Here is an 11,915-nt window from a genome sequence, read left to right as displayed (position 1 = left end):
TTAGTTCAACCATTGTGGAAGACAGTGTGGCGATTCCTCAAGGATCTAGAACCAGAAATACCATTTGACCCAGCAATCCCATTACTAGGTATATACCCAAAGGAATATAAATCATTCTACTATACAGACACATGCACATGTATGTTCATTGCAGCACTATTTACAATAGCAAAGACATGGAACCAACCCAAATGCCAATCAATGATAGACTGGATGAAGAAAATGTGGTACGTATATACCATGGAATACTATGCACCCATAAAAAGGAATGAGATCACATCCTTTGCAGTGTCATGGATGAAACTGGGAGCCATCATCCTCAGCAAACTGACATAGGAACAGAAAACCAAACACCACATGTTCTCACTCATAAGTGGGAGCTGAACATGGAGAATACATGGACACAGAGAGGGCAACAACACACATCAGGGCCAGTTGGGGGTAGGGGGTGAGGGGAGGGAACTTAGAGGACAGGTCAGTAGGGACAGCAGACCACCATGGCACACGTATATCTGGTGTAGCAAATCTGCACATTCTGCACATGTATCCCATTTTTATTTTTAGAAGAAATAAAGAAAAAAATAAAAAATAAAACCATCAGATCTCATGAGACTTATTCACTGCCACAAGAACAGCTATTTATCAAAACACTGAAGCATTTACTTAGATCATTTTAAGTTTTTTTAAAAATTTTTATTTATTCATTTATTTATTTTTCAGACAGAGTCTCGCTCTGTCACCAGGCTGGAGTGCAGTGGCACTCTCAGCTCCCTGCAACCTCTGCCTCCTAGATTCAAGCAATTCTCCTGCCTCAGCCTCCCAAGTACCTGGGATTACAGGCTCCTGCCACCATGCCCAGCTAATTTTTGTATTTTAGTAGAGATGAGGTTTCACCATGTTGGCCAGGCTGATCTCCAACTTCTGACCTCAGGTGATCTGCCCACCTTGGCCTCCCAAATTGCTGGGATTATGGGCGTGAGCCACTGGGTCTGGCGATTTATTTTTAATTCTAAAAAAATTATCCTTCTTTTTATTTGTTGGGAAGGAGATGAGGAGATATAAGGAGAGCTTAGAGTAAAGGACATCAATAGGGGAAAATTTCACAGAGATCACAGATTGTAAAGTTACCAACAACTGTTTTCCTGAATGAGCTGTGAGACAGTCACTCCAACTTTGCATCATTTCTGTAGTTTCCATGTACCTAAATTACCTGCTTTAAACTTACAAGAGATTCAGCAGGTACTTGTACCAGCAAGTATTCTCTAGCTGACATTTAGGTCAGTATTAGGGAAGAATTACTATGTATTCAGCAGTGAGGGTAGCAGTAATTAGGCACAAATGGAGAAATACTTCCTCTTCTTTTCTTCTGTTGCTCTTAGAGCCTTCCTTCCAGCTCAGCCTTCATGCCTTAATTTAGCTACATGTTGGAACAACTAGATCGTGCTAAAAAAGAAAAAGAAAAAGAAAAACACGCAGATTTCCAATTTGCAGTATAAGCAATTGGCTGGACAAGTCTGTGAAAGGAAGTGATAAGATAAATGTGTGTAGGGCTATTTCTACATCCACTATTGAAAGGCTCCTTCCAAAGTCTTGTTACTTTGTCAGTACTTAAAATAAACCAAAAGTGAGCTTTCTGGTGACCTCAATGCAAGAAAGATATATGTATATGTATGTATATGGAGATGTAGATATGTACCTTAGCTATTCTTTTAAAAAAAAACTACCTAGCCCCTGCCTAAAACTTGGATATAAAGAGAGAATGGTGTATTTACGGAGATATTCAGAAAAATTAGACATTACCTATAAAGTTTAGCACAGACTTATATGTGAAATGTCAAAACCTTCTAGACATTTATTCCAAACCACTTAATTCAAAGTTTACTAAGAGGTATGTGCTTTTAAGTATTTATGTTAATATTTTATTCTAGTAGAACTGCTCATAAACTTGGAACTTTACTAATGTCTCCCTTTCAAACTTCTTCTTCACAGACTTCTGATACATATATTTCTGTCTTTCTCTCCGTCTTTCTAACAACTCTGGACTATTTTCTATTACTTCCAAATAATCAAAGCCCTACCCTTCAGGCTTTCTGAGCAGTCTTCCCCTATGCCAACCTTGATGCATTAGCTAATTCACCCATTTTACCCTAAGAAGGTCTATATATAAATCACTCTAGCCCAGTTAGACTTGACAAACTTTTCTGCAAAGCTTATAAGAAAAAAGAGCAAAAAGAAAAGGCAATAAGAACTAAATTTACTGGTAATTAGAACTAGTTTAAATTTAGAAGAACTTTATAAATATAAGTGAAAAAAGCCAATATTCAAGTGACTGATATTGTAATCCTAAGACAATAACCTAATTTTGTTGCTAACCTCAACCTAGCTTTTTAAAAGAATAAACATTTTACTTTTGTTGATTAACATTTATACAATCATATTTATCAGCTAAGCATGGAAGAAAAATATGTATTATATTTCTTTTGATTCTATGTGATCAATAACAATGATAAAATTATTAATCAACTTTTGATGATTTATTATTTATGCCTTTGGCTGTTAGATGTAAAACACTCTGAACTAGTTTGTTCAATAACTAGCTTTCTTCATTCATTTTTCTTTTCTTTCCTGAATATAAAGAATCTCATTGTCATCTTCAAAGATAGGAATAAACATTTTTTGATCAGCTTTTAACCACAAGGCTCTGTGCTACAAACTGCAGATGTAAAGATATAATATCTGCCCTTAGAGACCTTATGGTGCACCCAATAAAGTAACTAAATACATGAAAATACAAATAAAAATATAAGGTAGTATAAAAGTAGCAAATGGTGTTCTAGATAGTAATGTGAAATTGTGAGGGAGAAAGAAGTTTCTTTTTTGAGACGGAGTCTCACACTGTTGCCTGGATTGGAGTGCAGTGGCACGATCTCAGCTCACTGCAACCTTCACCTCCCAGGTTCAAGCGATTCTCCTACCTCAGCCTCCCAAGTAGCTGGGGTTACAGGCACCTGCCACCATGCCCAGCTAATTTATTTTTATTTTTATTTCTAGTAAAGAAGGGGTTTCACTGTGCTGGCCAGGCTGTTCTCGAATGCCTGACCTCATGGTCCACCTGCCTTGGCCTCCCAAAGTGCTGGGATTACAGGCTTGAGCCACCGTGCCCAGCCAAGAAGTTTCTTAATATTAGGACAATCAAAGACCGCATGACGTAAGCAAGTGGATTTTAAGTGTTCTCACCACAGAAGAAGGATGCTTCTGTGAGACAACTGTGTATTCATTGGCTCAACTTAGCCCTTCTACATTGTAGACAAATGTGAAGACATCATATTGTACACTATAAATAATTACAATTTCTATCCACTAAAAAATCAATGTTTAAAATAAAAAACCTTTAGAAAGCAATGTACAATTAATATAGATTCAAATATTTAATACTCTATCTTATTCAAAGGTTGAATCTTATTCAAAAGTTGAACCTCCTGCAACATGAAGTGGGTTTCATGGCAATCTTATACGTGCTTAATCCTTGTAAAGACAATGGTTCTTTCCTATCCAAATGTCTTAGTGGTGAAAGTAATCAGGAAGAGCAACAAACTAGCAATGGCTGAATGGAAAATAACTTACGAAACACCAGTTCAGAAATCACAGACAGACATTTCACAAAACACAAAAATGCATAGACCAAAGTCACCATTAGCTCTTCTAAATCAGCCAGTAACTAACTCTATGACACAATCCAACAAAGGGAGGAGTCAAGATAAAGACTCAGGCTGGGCACGGTGGCTCACGCCTGTAATCCCAGAACTTTGGGAGGCCGAGGGAGGAGGGTCATGAGGTCAGGAGTTCAAGACCAGCCTGACTAACATGGTGAAACCCTGTCTCTACTAAAAACACAAAAATTAGCTGGTCATGGAGGTGCACAGCTAATCCCAGCTACTCAGGAGGGTGAGGCAGGAGAATTGCTTGAACCCAGGAGGTGGAGGTTGCAGTGAGCCGAGATCACACCACTGCACTCCAGCCTAGGTGACAGAGTGAGATTCCTTCTCAAAAAAAAAAAAAAAAGAAAAAAAATAAGATAAAGATTCGGGCAGGAATGGGGAAAGATACGTAAACGTGTTTTTTAAAAAACATGAGTTTTTAGGAGTGAATACATATGGTGATGAGGGAAAAATGTTTATGTAAATTTTAGAAATTCCTTTAGTTAAATTTTATATTTCTTAAAATAGAAATAGTACTGAGCAGGACCAAGAGGTTGAAGCTTACTGTGGCATCACTAAGAACAAGGAGACTGTCCAAAGGAAGACAGTTATGCCCAACATTTACTAAAAGTGGGCCATTTCTAATTCTGAATCCTCAAAACGCAAGAACCAAAGAGGTTGCCAAATTCTCAGGATTCTTCCTAGCACAAAAATAATTTGCCCCATTGACAGCATGAATTTTAAAATTTAGATCCTAAGACATTTCAGATTTCATCAAAGTTTAAAACGTGCCAGTCTGAACAGTCACCACTGAGAAAGATCTTCAGATTCAGTGACTACAGTTTATCCTAAGCACTTTTTTGGCATATCTCATTTTTTTGTTCTGACTACTCCTATGCATTAATCTGTATGGGTGTGTCAATAAGATACACCAGATTTTATTGAATGAAACACCAAAAGTAACAGGAATAAGTCTTTGAAAATAATTTGGAGTCCCTCCCTAATGAGTAGACATTTGCCCCAAGTCTTCCCATAATAGTCCCAATTTTGTTAAGGGTTTCTTTTTTTCTTTCTTTCTTTTTTGTTATTATTATTCTTTAAGTTCCGGGATACATGTGCAGAACATGCAGGACTTTTACATAGGTATACACATACCATGGTGGTTTGCTGTGCCCATCAACCCATCATCTACATTAGGCATTTCTCCTAATGTTATCCCTCCCCTAGACTATCACCCCTGACTATCGCCCCGGTGTGTGATGCTTCCCTCCCTGTGTCCATGTGTTCTCATTGTTTAGCTTCCACTTATGAGTGAGAACATGTGGTGTTTAGTTTTCTGTTCCCATGTTAGTTTGCTGAGAATGATGGTTTCCAGCTTCATCCATGTCCCTGCAAAGGACATTAACTCATCCTTTTTATATGGCTGCATAGTATTCCATGGTGTATATGTGCCACATTTTCTATATCCAGTCTATTATTTATAGGCATTTGGGTAGGTTTCAAGTCTTTGCTATTGTAAACAGTGTGCATGTGTCTTCACAGTAGAATGATTTATAATCCTTTGGGTATATACCCAGCAATGGGATTGCTGGGTCAGATGATATTTCTGGTTCTAGATCCTTGAGGAATAGCCATACTGTCTTCCACAATGGTTGAACTAATTTACACTCCCACCAACAGTGTAAAAGCATTCTTATTTCTCCACAGCCTTGCCAGCATCTGTTGTTTCCTGACTTTTTAATGATCACCATTCTAACTGGCATGAGATGGTATCTCATTGCAGTTTTCATTTGCATTTCTCTAATGAGCCAGTGATGATGAGCTCTATTCCATATGTTTGTTGACCCACTAATGTCTTCTTTAGAGAAGTGTCTGTTCATATCCTTCACCCACATTTTGATGGGATTTTTTCATGTAAATTTGTTTAAGTTCTTTGTCGATTCTGGATATTAGCCCTTTGTCAGATAGATAGGCAGCAAAAATTGTCTCCCATTCTGTAGGTTGCCTGTTTACTCTGATGTTAGTTTCTTTTGCTGTGCAGAAACTCTTTAGTTTAATTAGATCCCATTTGTCAATGTTGGCTTTTGTTGCCATTGCTTTTGGTTTCTTATCAATCCACTCCCAAACAGACAGAACTGCATATAAGGATCACTTACTTGGATTGATTGTCATCAATAAGGGAACCAATATTTGATGTTGTGAAAGAAAGACATTCATCTCCAGTGATGATTCAAGTTCCTAGAACTACTTTAAAAACTCTAAGTTAAGTAGAATTGGATTATCAGCAAGCACACAGAAGAAGGGTTAATCATTTGCCAAATCACACAAACTCTACTACAGATGGTCACAAAAACGAGGACAATTCACTCTGCACACTGAACTGTGCTGGGCACTAGAAACGAGGTAAGTAGGGAGTTGAACATTGAGAACCCATGGACACAGAAAGGGGAACAACACACACCAGGGCCTGTCTTGGGGTGGAGGATGGGTTGAGGGGAAGGAACTTAGAGGATGGATCAATAGGTGCAGCAAACCACCTTGGCACATGCATACCTATGTGACAAACCTGCACGCTCTGCACATGTATCCTGTTTTTATTTTTAGAAGAAAGAACGAAAAAAAGTAAGAAATGAGGTAAGTATTAAAAGTTCGGCCCTTGAGAAGTTCATAAACACAGAGGAAGTTTTACCTTCAAATCTCTACCATTTCTGAGCAGAGAAACATGGATATATATGTGTTTTAAAAACACCAAAGGAATCGCCGGGCATGGTGGCTCACGCCTGTAATCCCAGCACTTTGGAAGGTCGAGGCGGGAGGATCACGAGGTCAAGAGATCAAGAGCATCCTGGCCAATATGGTGAAACTCCGTCTGTACTAAAAATACAAAAATAAGCTGGGCATGGTGGCACGCGCCGATAGTCCCAGTTACTCCGGAGGCTGAGGCAGGAGAATCGCTTGAACTCGGGAGGCAGAGGTTGTGGTAAGCCGAGATCATGCCACTGTACTCCAGCCTGGTGACACAACAAGACTCCGTCTCAAAAAAGAAAACAAAAAAAACATGGAAGGATCTAGCCTTTCTAGGCAACACAGGACAGGGGAAGTATTGCAGACTTTAGGTTTGATGCCAGCTTTTTCACTCCCTACTTATGTGACCTTGCATCTCAACTTCTAAATAGTGACATGAGTGCCATAAATCTTCAAATCATATCTCTGGGAGTACCTACTGAGTGCCAGGTACTGTTCTCTGTGCTTGCTATAGGCCAGTAAAACCAAACCAACCAAAGATGTCTGATCTATGGAGCTGACATTCTGGTGAGCCTTACTTATTTTTTTCTTCTTTTTTCTTATATCTTTTTTATTTATATATTTTTTAGTTGTATCTCAAACAAGAAATAGAAAAAAAAAATGAGACCAATGTTTTCAATCATCGGATTTGAAAAATGTTAATATTTTGTCATACTTGTGTCAGATATTTTAAAAGAAATAAAGTATTACAAAGTTATGTTTTAAAATTCATTTAAGGTACAAACAGAAACAAAAAGTTGACAAAGGAGATGGGACTGAATCTGGGTCGGTCCTATTGCAAAATTAGTAAAATCAGGACAATAATGAAATATTCACCAATTTATTGAAGAAATGAAGGAAGAGTTCAGCTGTTCTGGACAAAAGAAACACACTGACAGAACGATAAATTACAAGAAAGATAATGGATGATGCTGTGAACCCAAAACCAATTCAACAGACAAACATAGGGACAAGCAGGCGTTTATTTCTTAGGAGCCAAGGATATTTATCACTTGGTATGATACTCATTTGGCCTCAGTAGCTTCTGGAAGAGCTCTGCTTTTAACATTTGAACAATTTATTGCCTAATTATTTAGTGTGCCCTTTTGAAGAGTCTGTCTGCTGGACACTTTCTGAGAGTGAGCACAAAAAGTGGGCTCTTGGAAAGTCATCCCTCCCCCTCATTGCATTAAAAGCAAAATAACCTTTTATCAAATGCTTTGTGACCATTTAGAATATTGAATTTGTATTTTAATCATCGAGTTCAACAGGAATATAGCCAGTGGGAAGGACTTAATTACAAATGATGTCTTTCTCATGGTGATGCCTACAATCCCAGGAGGTGCTTTAATGAAGTTCTGAGCCCTCAGACAGGAAAGGTCAAATGGCTTTCCTCCCCTCGTACCTCCAAAGTGCACAAAGCTGCACCTTTATCCTAGCAGATGTTCAACCAGGTATAATACTAGCCTAAGGCAAAAATTCCAGGAAACAAGAGCTCAGAGGGAAGCAATTCTCTGGAATTTAGTGGATAAGGGCAGCCTCTTTTGGAGTTTGAAGAGGAGATGAATTTAGATAATCTCCTTTTGAATATAAATGTATATTTTGTTACGAGTGTAATATGCTAGCAGAGATACTATTCTGCTCGGGAATTTATTACATATTAAATATTCATGATATTGCAGATCAATATTTTTTAAGTGTTGAAAATGTTCCTGCTACACTTATGCTATGTACATATTCAAATTTGTATAAGGTAAAACCAGCTGAAATTGCTTTTTGGTAGGTCGAAAAAGGTTGAATATTCCATTTTATCTGGTTCAACCTAATTACTCAAATTGTCTTACAATTAGCAAAAGAATGCAAAGTTACATTTTATAACACCATTTTGACCTGCTTTTCATTCTTATAAAATACTCTTGTATTATGTTAAAAAACACCATTTCAAAATAGGCTGTATATATTATATATAGAATATTTTGATATATATAATTATATATAATATACATGTCAGCGTATTTTGAAATATTGGTTAGCATAAGAGTATTTTATAAGAATGAAAAATAGATCAAAATATATTACTGAAAAATCAAAAAAAACTTTGGTTTCTCTTGAAACTTAAAAAGAAAATGGCTTCTTTGCCTTCTCCAAATTAAAATAAAACAAAACAAAACATAACAAAACAAACCTCAATATGCTGTGTGTTAGGAAAAAAAAAATCTTTAGTAAAATTAGATGTAAAAGAGTTTGATTAAGCAAAGAACCATTCTGGCAGTCTCCAGAGGCAGAGTAGGCTCAGAGACTCCAGCACAGCCACGTGGTAGAAGGTTTATGGGCAGAAAAAGGAAAATGAGGTACAGAAACCCCCGGACTGGTTATAGCTCTGCCTTTGCCTTATTTGAACAGGGTTTGAACAGTTGACCACATGTGATTGGCTGAAACTCAGTGTTGGCACAGGAGTAGGCTTCAGTCTGTTTACAATTCCATTTAGGTTATAGTTCACAATGTACAGAGAAACCTTTAGGCCAAACTTAAAATATGTAAGGAGGCAGCTTTAGGCTAAACTTGATTTATCAAATGAAAGATATGGATTTCTACATGGATTACTAATGTTAATAAATACAGGAAATCTTCAAATACAGAATACTTTTTTGATATGGTTTTCTTTAAGAAGACATTTTGGTCTTCAAAAATTATTTTTACAATTTAAGTCTTTGTAAAAGTATTTAGTCATGAAAATAGAGTTGTATTTATTCCTGTATTTACTTGATTTGATTTTTTACCATGGCTTATTATAATGCCTGTGCCCTGATGAAAAATTATAAGGGCTAATCAAAGTAATGTATGCCTCCATAAAGCACAATTTGGCTGAACATTAATTAACTGAACATAAAAATCTTTTCTAAAGACTCTTAAAGCTAATTCCAATGTAAATTTTAAATAACTAGAAAACCATGTGAACCCCAAAACGAATGGAAAAATGTATATAACGTCAATTAAATTAAGCCTGAATAACACTTCATACACACACTATTGACAGGTTAAATACTTGGGATTAAAAAGACTGGGGATCTTTAACAAGGACTAGTAAGGAGGCAATGGGGAAAGGTAGGTTGGAAATAGGGGAGGACCAGTAGGGACAGGATGACTCAGAGGTAAGTAGCTGTCATTATCTCTGGAAGTCTATCTCAGTGGTTGGGGCCATACCTGAAATTGAAAACACAGCTAGGGTATCTCACAATGGTGTGACTAAGTTGCAAAAGAGTTTGTCTTGCGTGGTTAATAAACAATTTCAGAACAGAATACATTAAATTCTCTTAATGCTGTGCCGGAATAAGTGTATAGAGCAGACCACAAAATAGGGGAACAAGTGCCAGTCATGAACCAGCTGATTTGATTTACGCTCCAGGCAATCGCCAGAAATTAGGTTGTTAAGCTGAGGGAACAAGATCGGTATTTAAACTGTCTTTATATGATATCATAGCCACACACCACCAGCCTCGCCACCTTTATGGTGCTTTAATATAAAAATTGGATATTTGTTTTGAAATCTAATTCGTTTTAAAATACACACCACCCTGAACGTTTACAAGAAATATTAATAGCATAGAAACCCTTTGCATAGTGGAAAACCCGAGATGTATCTTATTTTTACTGGCAGTTAATGTAGAGCTCTACATAACAGCTGCCTCAATAGCCCCTAGATTAGGGACATAAAACTTCAAACCCTTAGCCTGTTCCCTGTGCGGGAGGGGAAACAGAAAAATAAGAGAAGCGCCCTCACCCCGGTTTTGGAATTCCAAGAAAGTGTTAAACTGCCTGATGAAGAATTCATTTTGAATATAACTGTCTTCATTTAGGGAGGGTGTGTGAGTGTTCGGTTTGTCTTTGAAATGAAACCTTTCCAAGAGGCACGTGTCGATTTACCAAAGACAGAATGGTAAGGGGGAGCCCGGAGGCAAGAACTGGTGAAATCTCTCAGAAGACGCGGGAAGAACCCTTTTTTCCCCTGCAATCTCTCCTGCCTCTCTCCAGAGTCCAGGAGGAGGCAGTTCCCGAGGTCTAGGCTTTATCTTTGAGACAATAGCGCCGCTCGCCGCCACCCGCGCGATTCGGATCCAGCATCCTGGATGCTGCCCTGCCCCGCGCGCTGCGTGCTGGCTCATCTGCCCACGGGCCACCTGCACTGCCAACCAGAGCCCCTGTCCCGGCGGCCTCCCCAGCATCTTGGCTGCCTCGCGGGTCCCCACTCCCACCTGCATCTCTAGGACGCCCCGGACCCGCCCATCCTCCTGCCCCACTACTTCATGCACTCACGACTCCCCCATTCCCTACGGCCCACGGGACCCTCTACCCCACCGGCGCCCCAGCCCGAGCGGCGGCTGCGGCCCTGAGAAGCCCGCAGTTCCGCTTGCGCCGCGCTGCCCGAACCGGCGACTGGAGCTGGGAGCACGGACACGAATCCCCCGCACGCCCCCAGCGCCCCGCGCCACCTGGCCGGGCTCGCTGCTACTCGGGGACTGCCTGCGTCTGGCCTCTACCCTGGCCGCGGGCCCCTCGGGCTTGTTTGCTTGTCCTCAGTCCCAGGGCCAGCCCCACTCCCTCCTCCCGGCTGCTCCAACAGCCGTTTGCTTCCTGCGGTGTGTTTCTTTTTTTCCCCTTCCTAGACTCCATCAAAGGTGGCTCTGTTATTGAAATATGAAGCCATTTCCTCTCCAAAACCCTTGGTTACTCAAGGCGGGAATCAATGGACCTATATACTCTCCCAGGAGTTATAAATAAATGTCTATTTGTTCAGGAGGCGTTTTCCCGCGTGTCCCAGCATCTTCCCCAGTGGTTATTTCAGGAGTGTGTGTGTGTGTGTGTGTGTGTGTGTGTGTGTGTGTGTGCGCGCGCGCGGGCGCGGGCGCCCTGTGCCCATCTGGTTCTAATCCTGGGTATGGATCCACAGCCCAACCCCACCCATCCCGTCTCTCCCTCGCATTCCTCATTCTATAAATAAATCCAGGTTCTTTGAGCTCTGTCATCCAAGGATACAATAGCAGTTGTTTGTTAAGAGAAATTTAAACTCAACACCAATACTGAGTCCAGTAAACCAGAAAATATGCTTCTGCTGATTTGGGTGGAAGGCCATCTCCAGTTTAGGAAGTTTTATGTGCCGTTATCATCATTGTCTGTTATCCTTGATTTCCTTTGGGGAGGGGAAGGCGGGAAAGAGAGGACCTCTCCGACCCTTGGATTTTTCTTTTAAGCAGAGGCTAATAAAACAAAGCGCAAACCGACTGTCCTGAGGAGTGTGCTCACATCGCTGTCCCGCAGATCATTCCACAGACCCCATGTCCCATCCCCTCTGGACAGACCTAGGAGTGGTGAGGGTGAGGGTTTGGGAGGTGTGGTGTGGTGGGGGCTTGTGTGGTTGTAGCGGCCGGCTTTCCT

At 39.9% G+C, this 11,915-nt stretch overlaps 1 protein-coding gene across 1 annotated transcript in view; it reads left to right on the top strand.

The window, feature by feature from the left end:
• The first annotated feature begins 11,742 nt into the window (after positions 1-11,742).
• Positions 11,743-11,915, top strand: part of HAPLN1 (hyaluronan and proteoglycan link protein 1) — an 82,290-nt gene continuing 82,117 nt past the window's right edge. The window contains exon 1 of the mRNA XM_001112414.4: positions 11,743-11,848. The gene's annotated coding sequence lies outside the window, so the exon portion shown is untranslated. The remainder of the gene's footprint in view (positions 11,849-11,915) is intronic.

This window comes from Macaca mulatta, chromosome 6 (genome assembly GCF_049350105.2).
Source record: "Macaca mulatta isolate MMU2019108-1 chromosome 6, T2T-MMU8v2.0, whole genome shotgun sequence".
NCBI classification, from domain to species: Eukaryota; Metazoa; Chordata; class Mammalia; order Primates; family Cercopithecidae; genus Macaca; species Macaca mulatta.
Note: the sequence above shows the minus strand (reverse complement) of the source record. Positions and strands in the feature narration are given on the sequence as shown.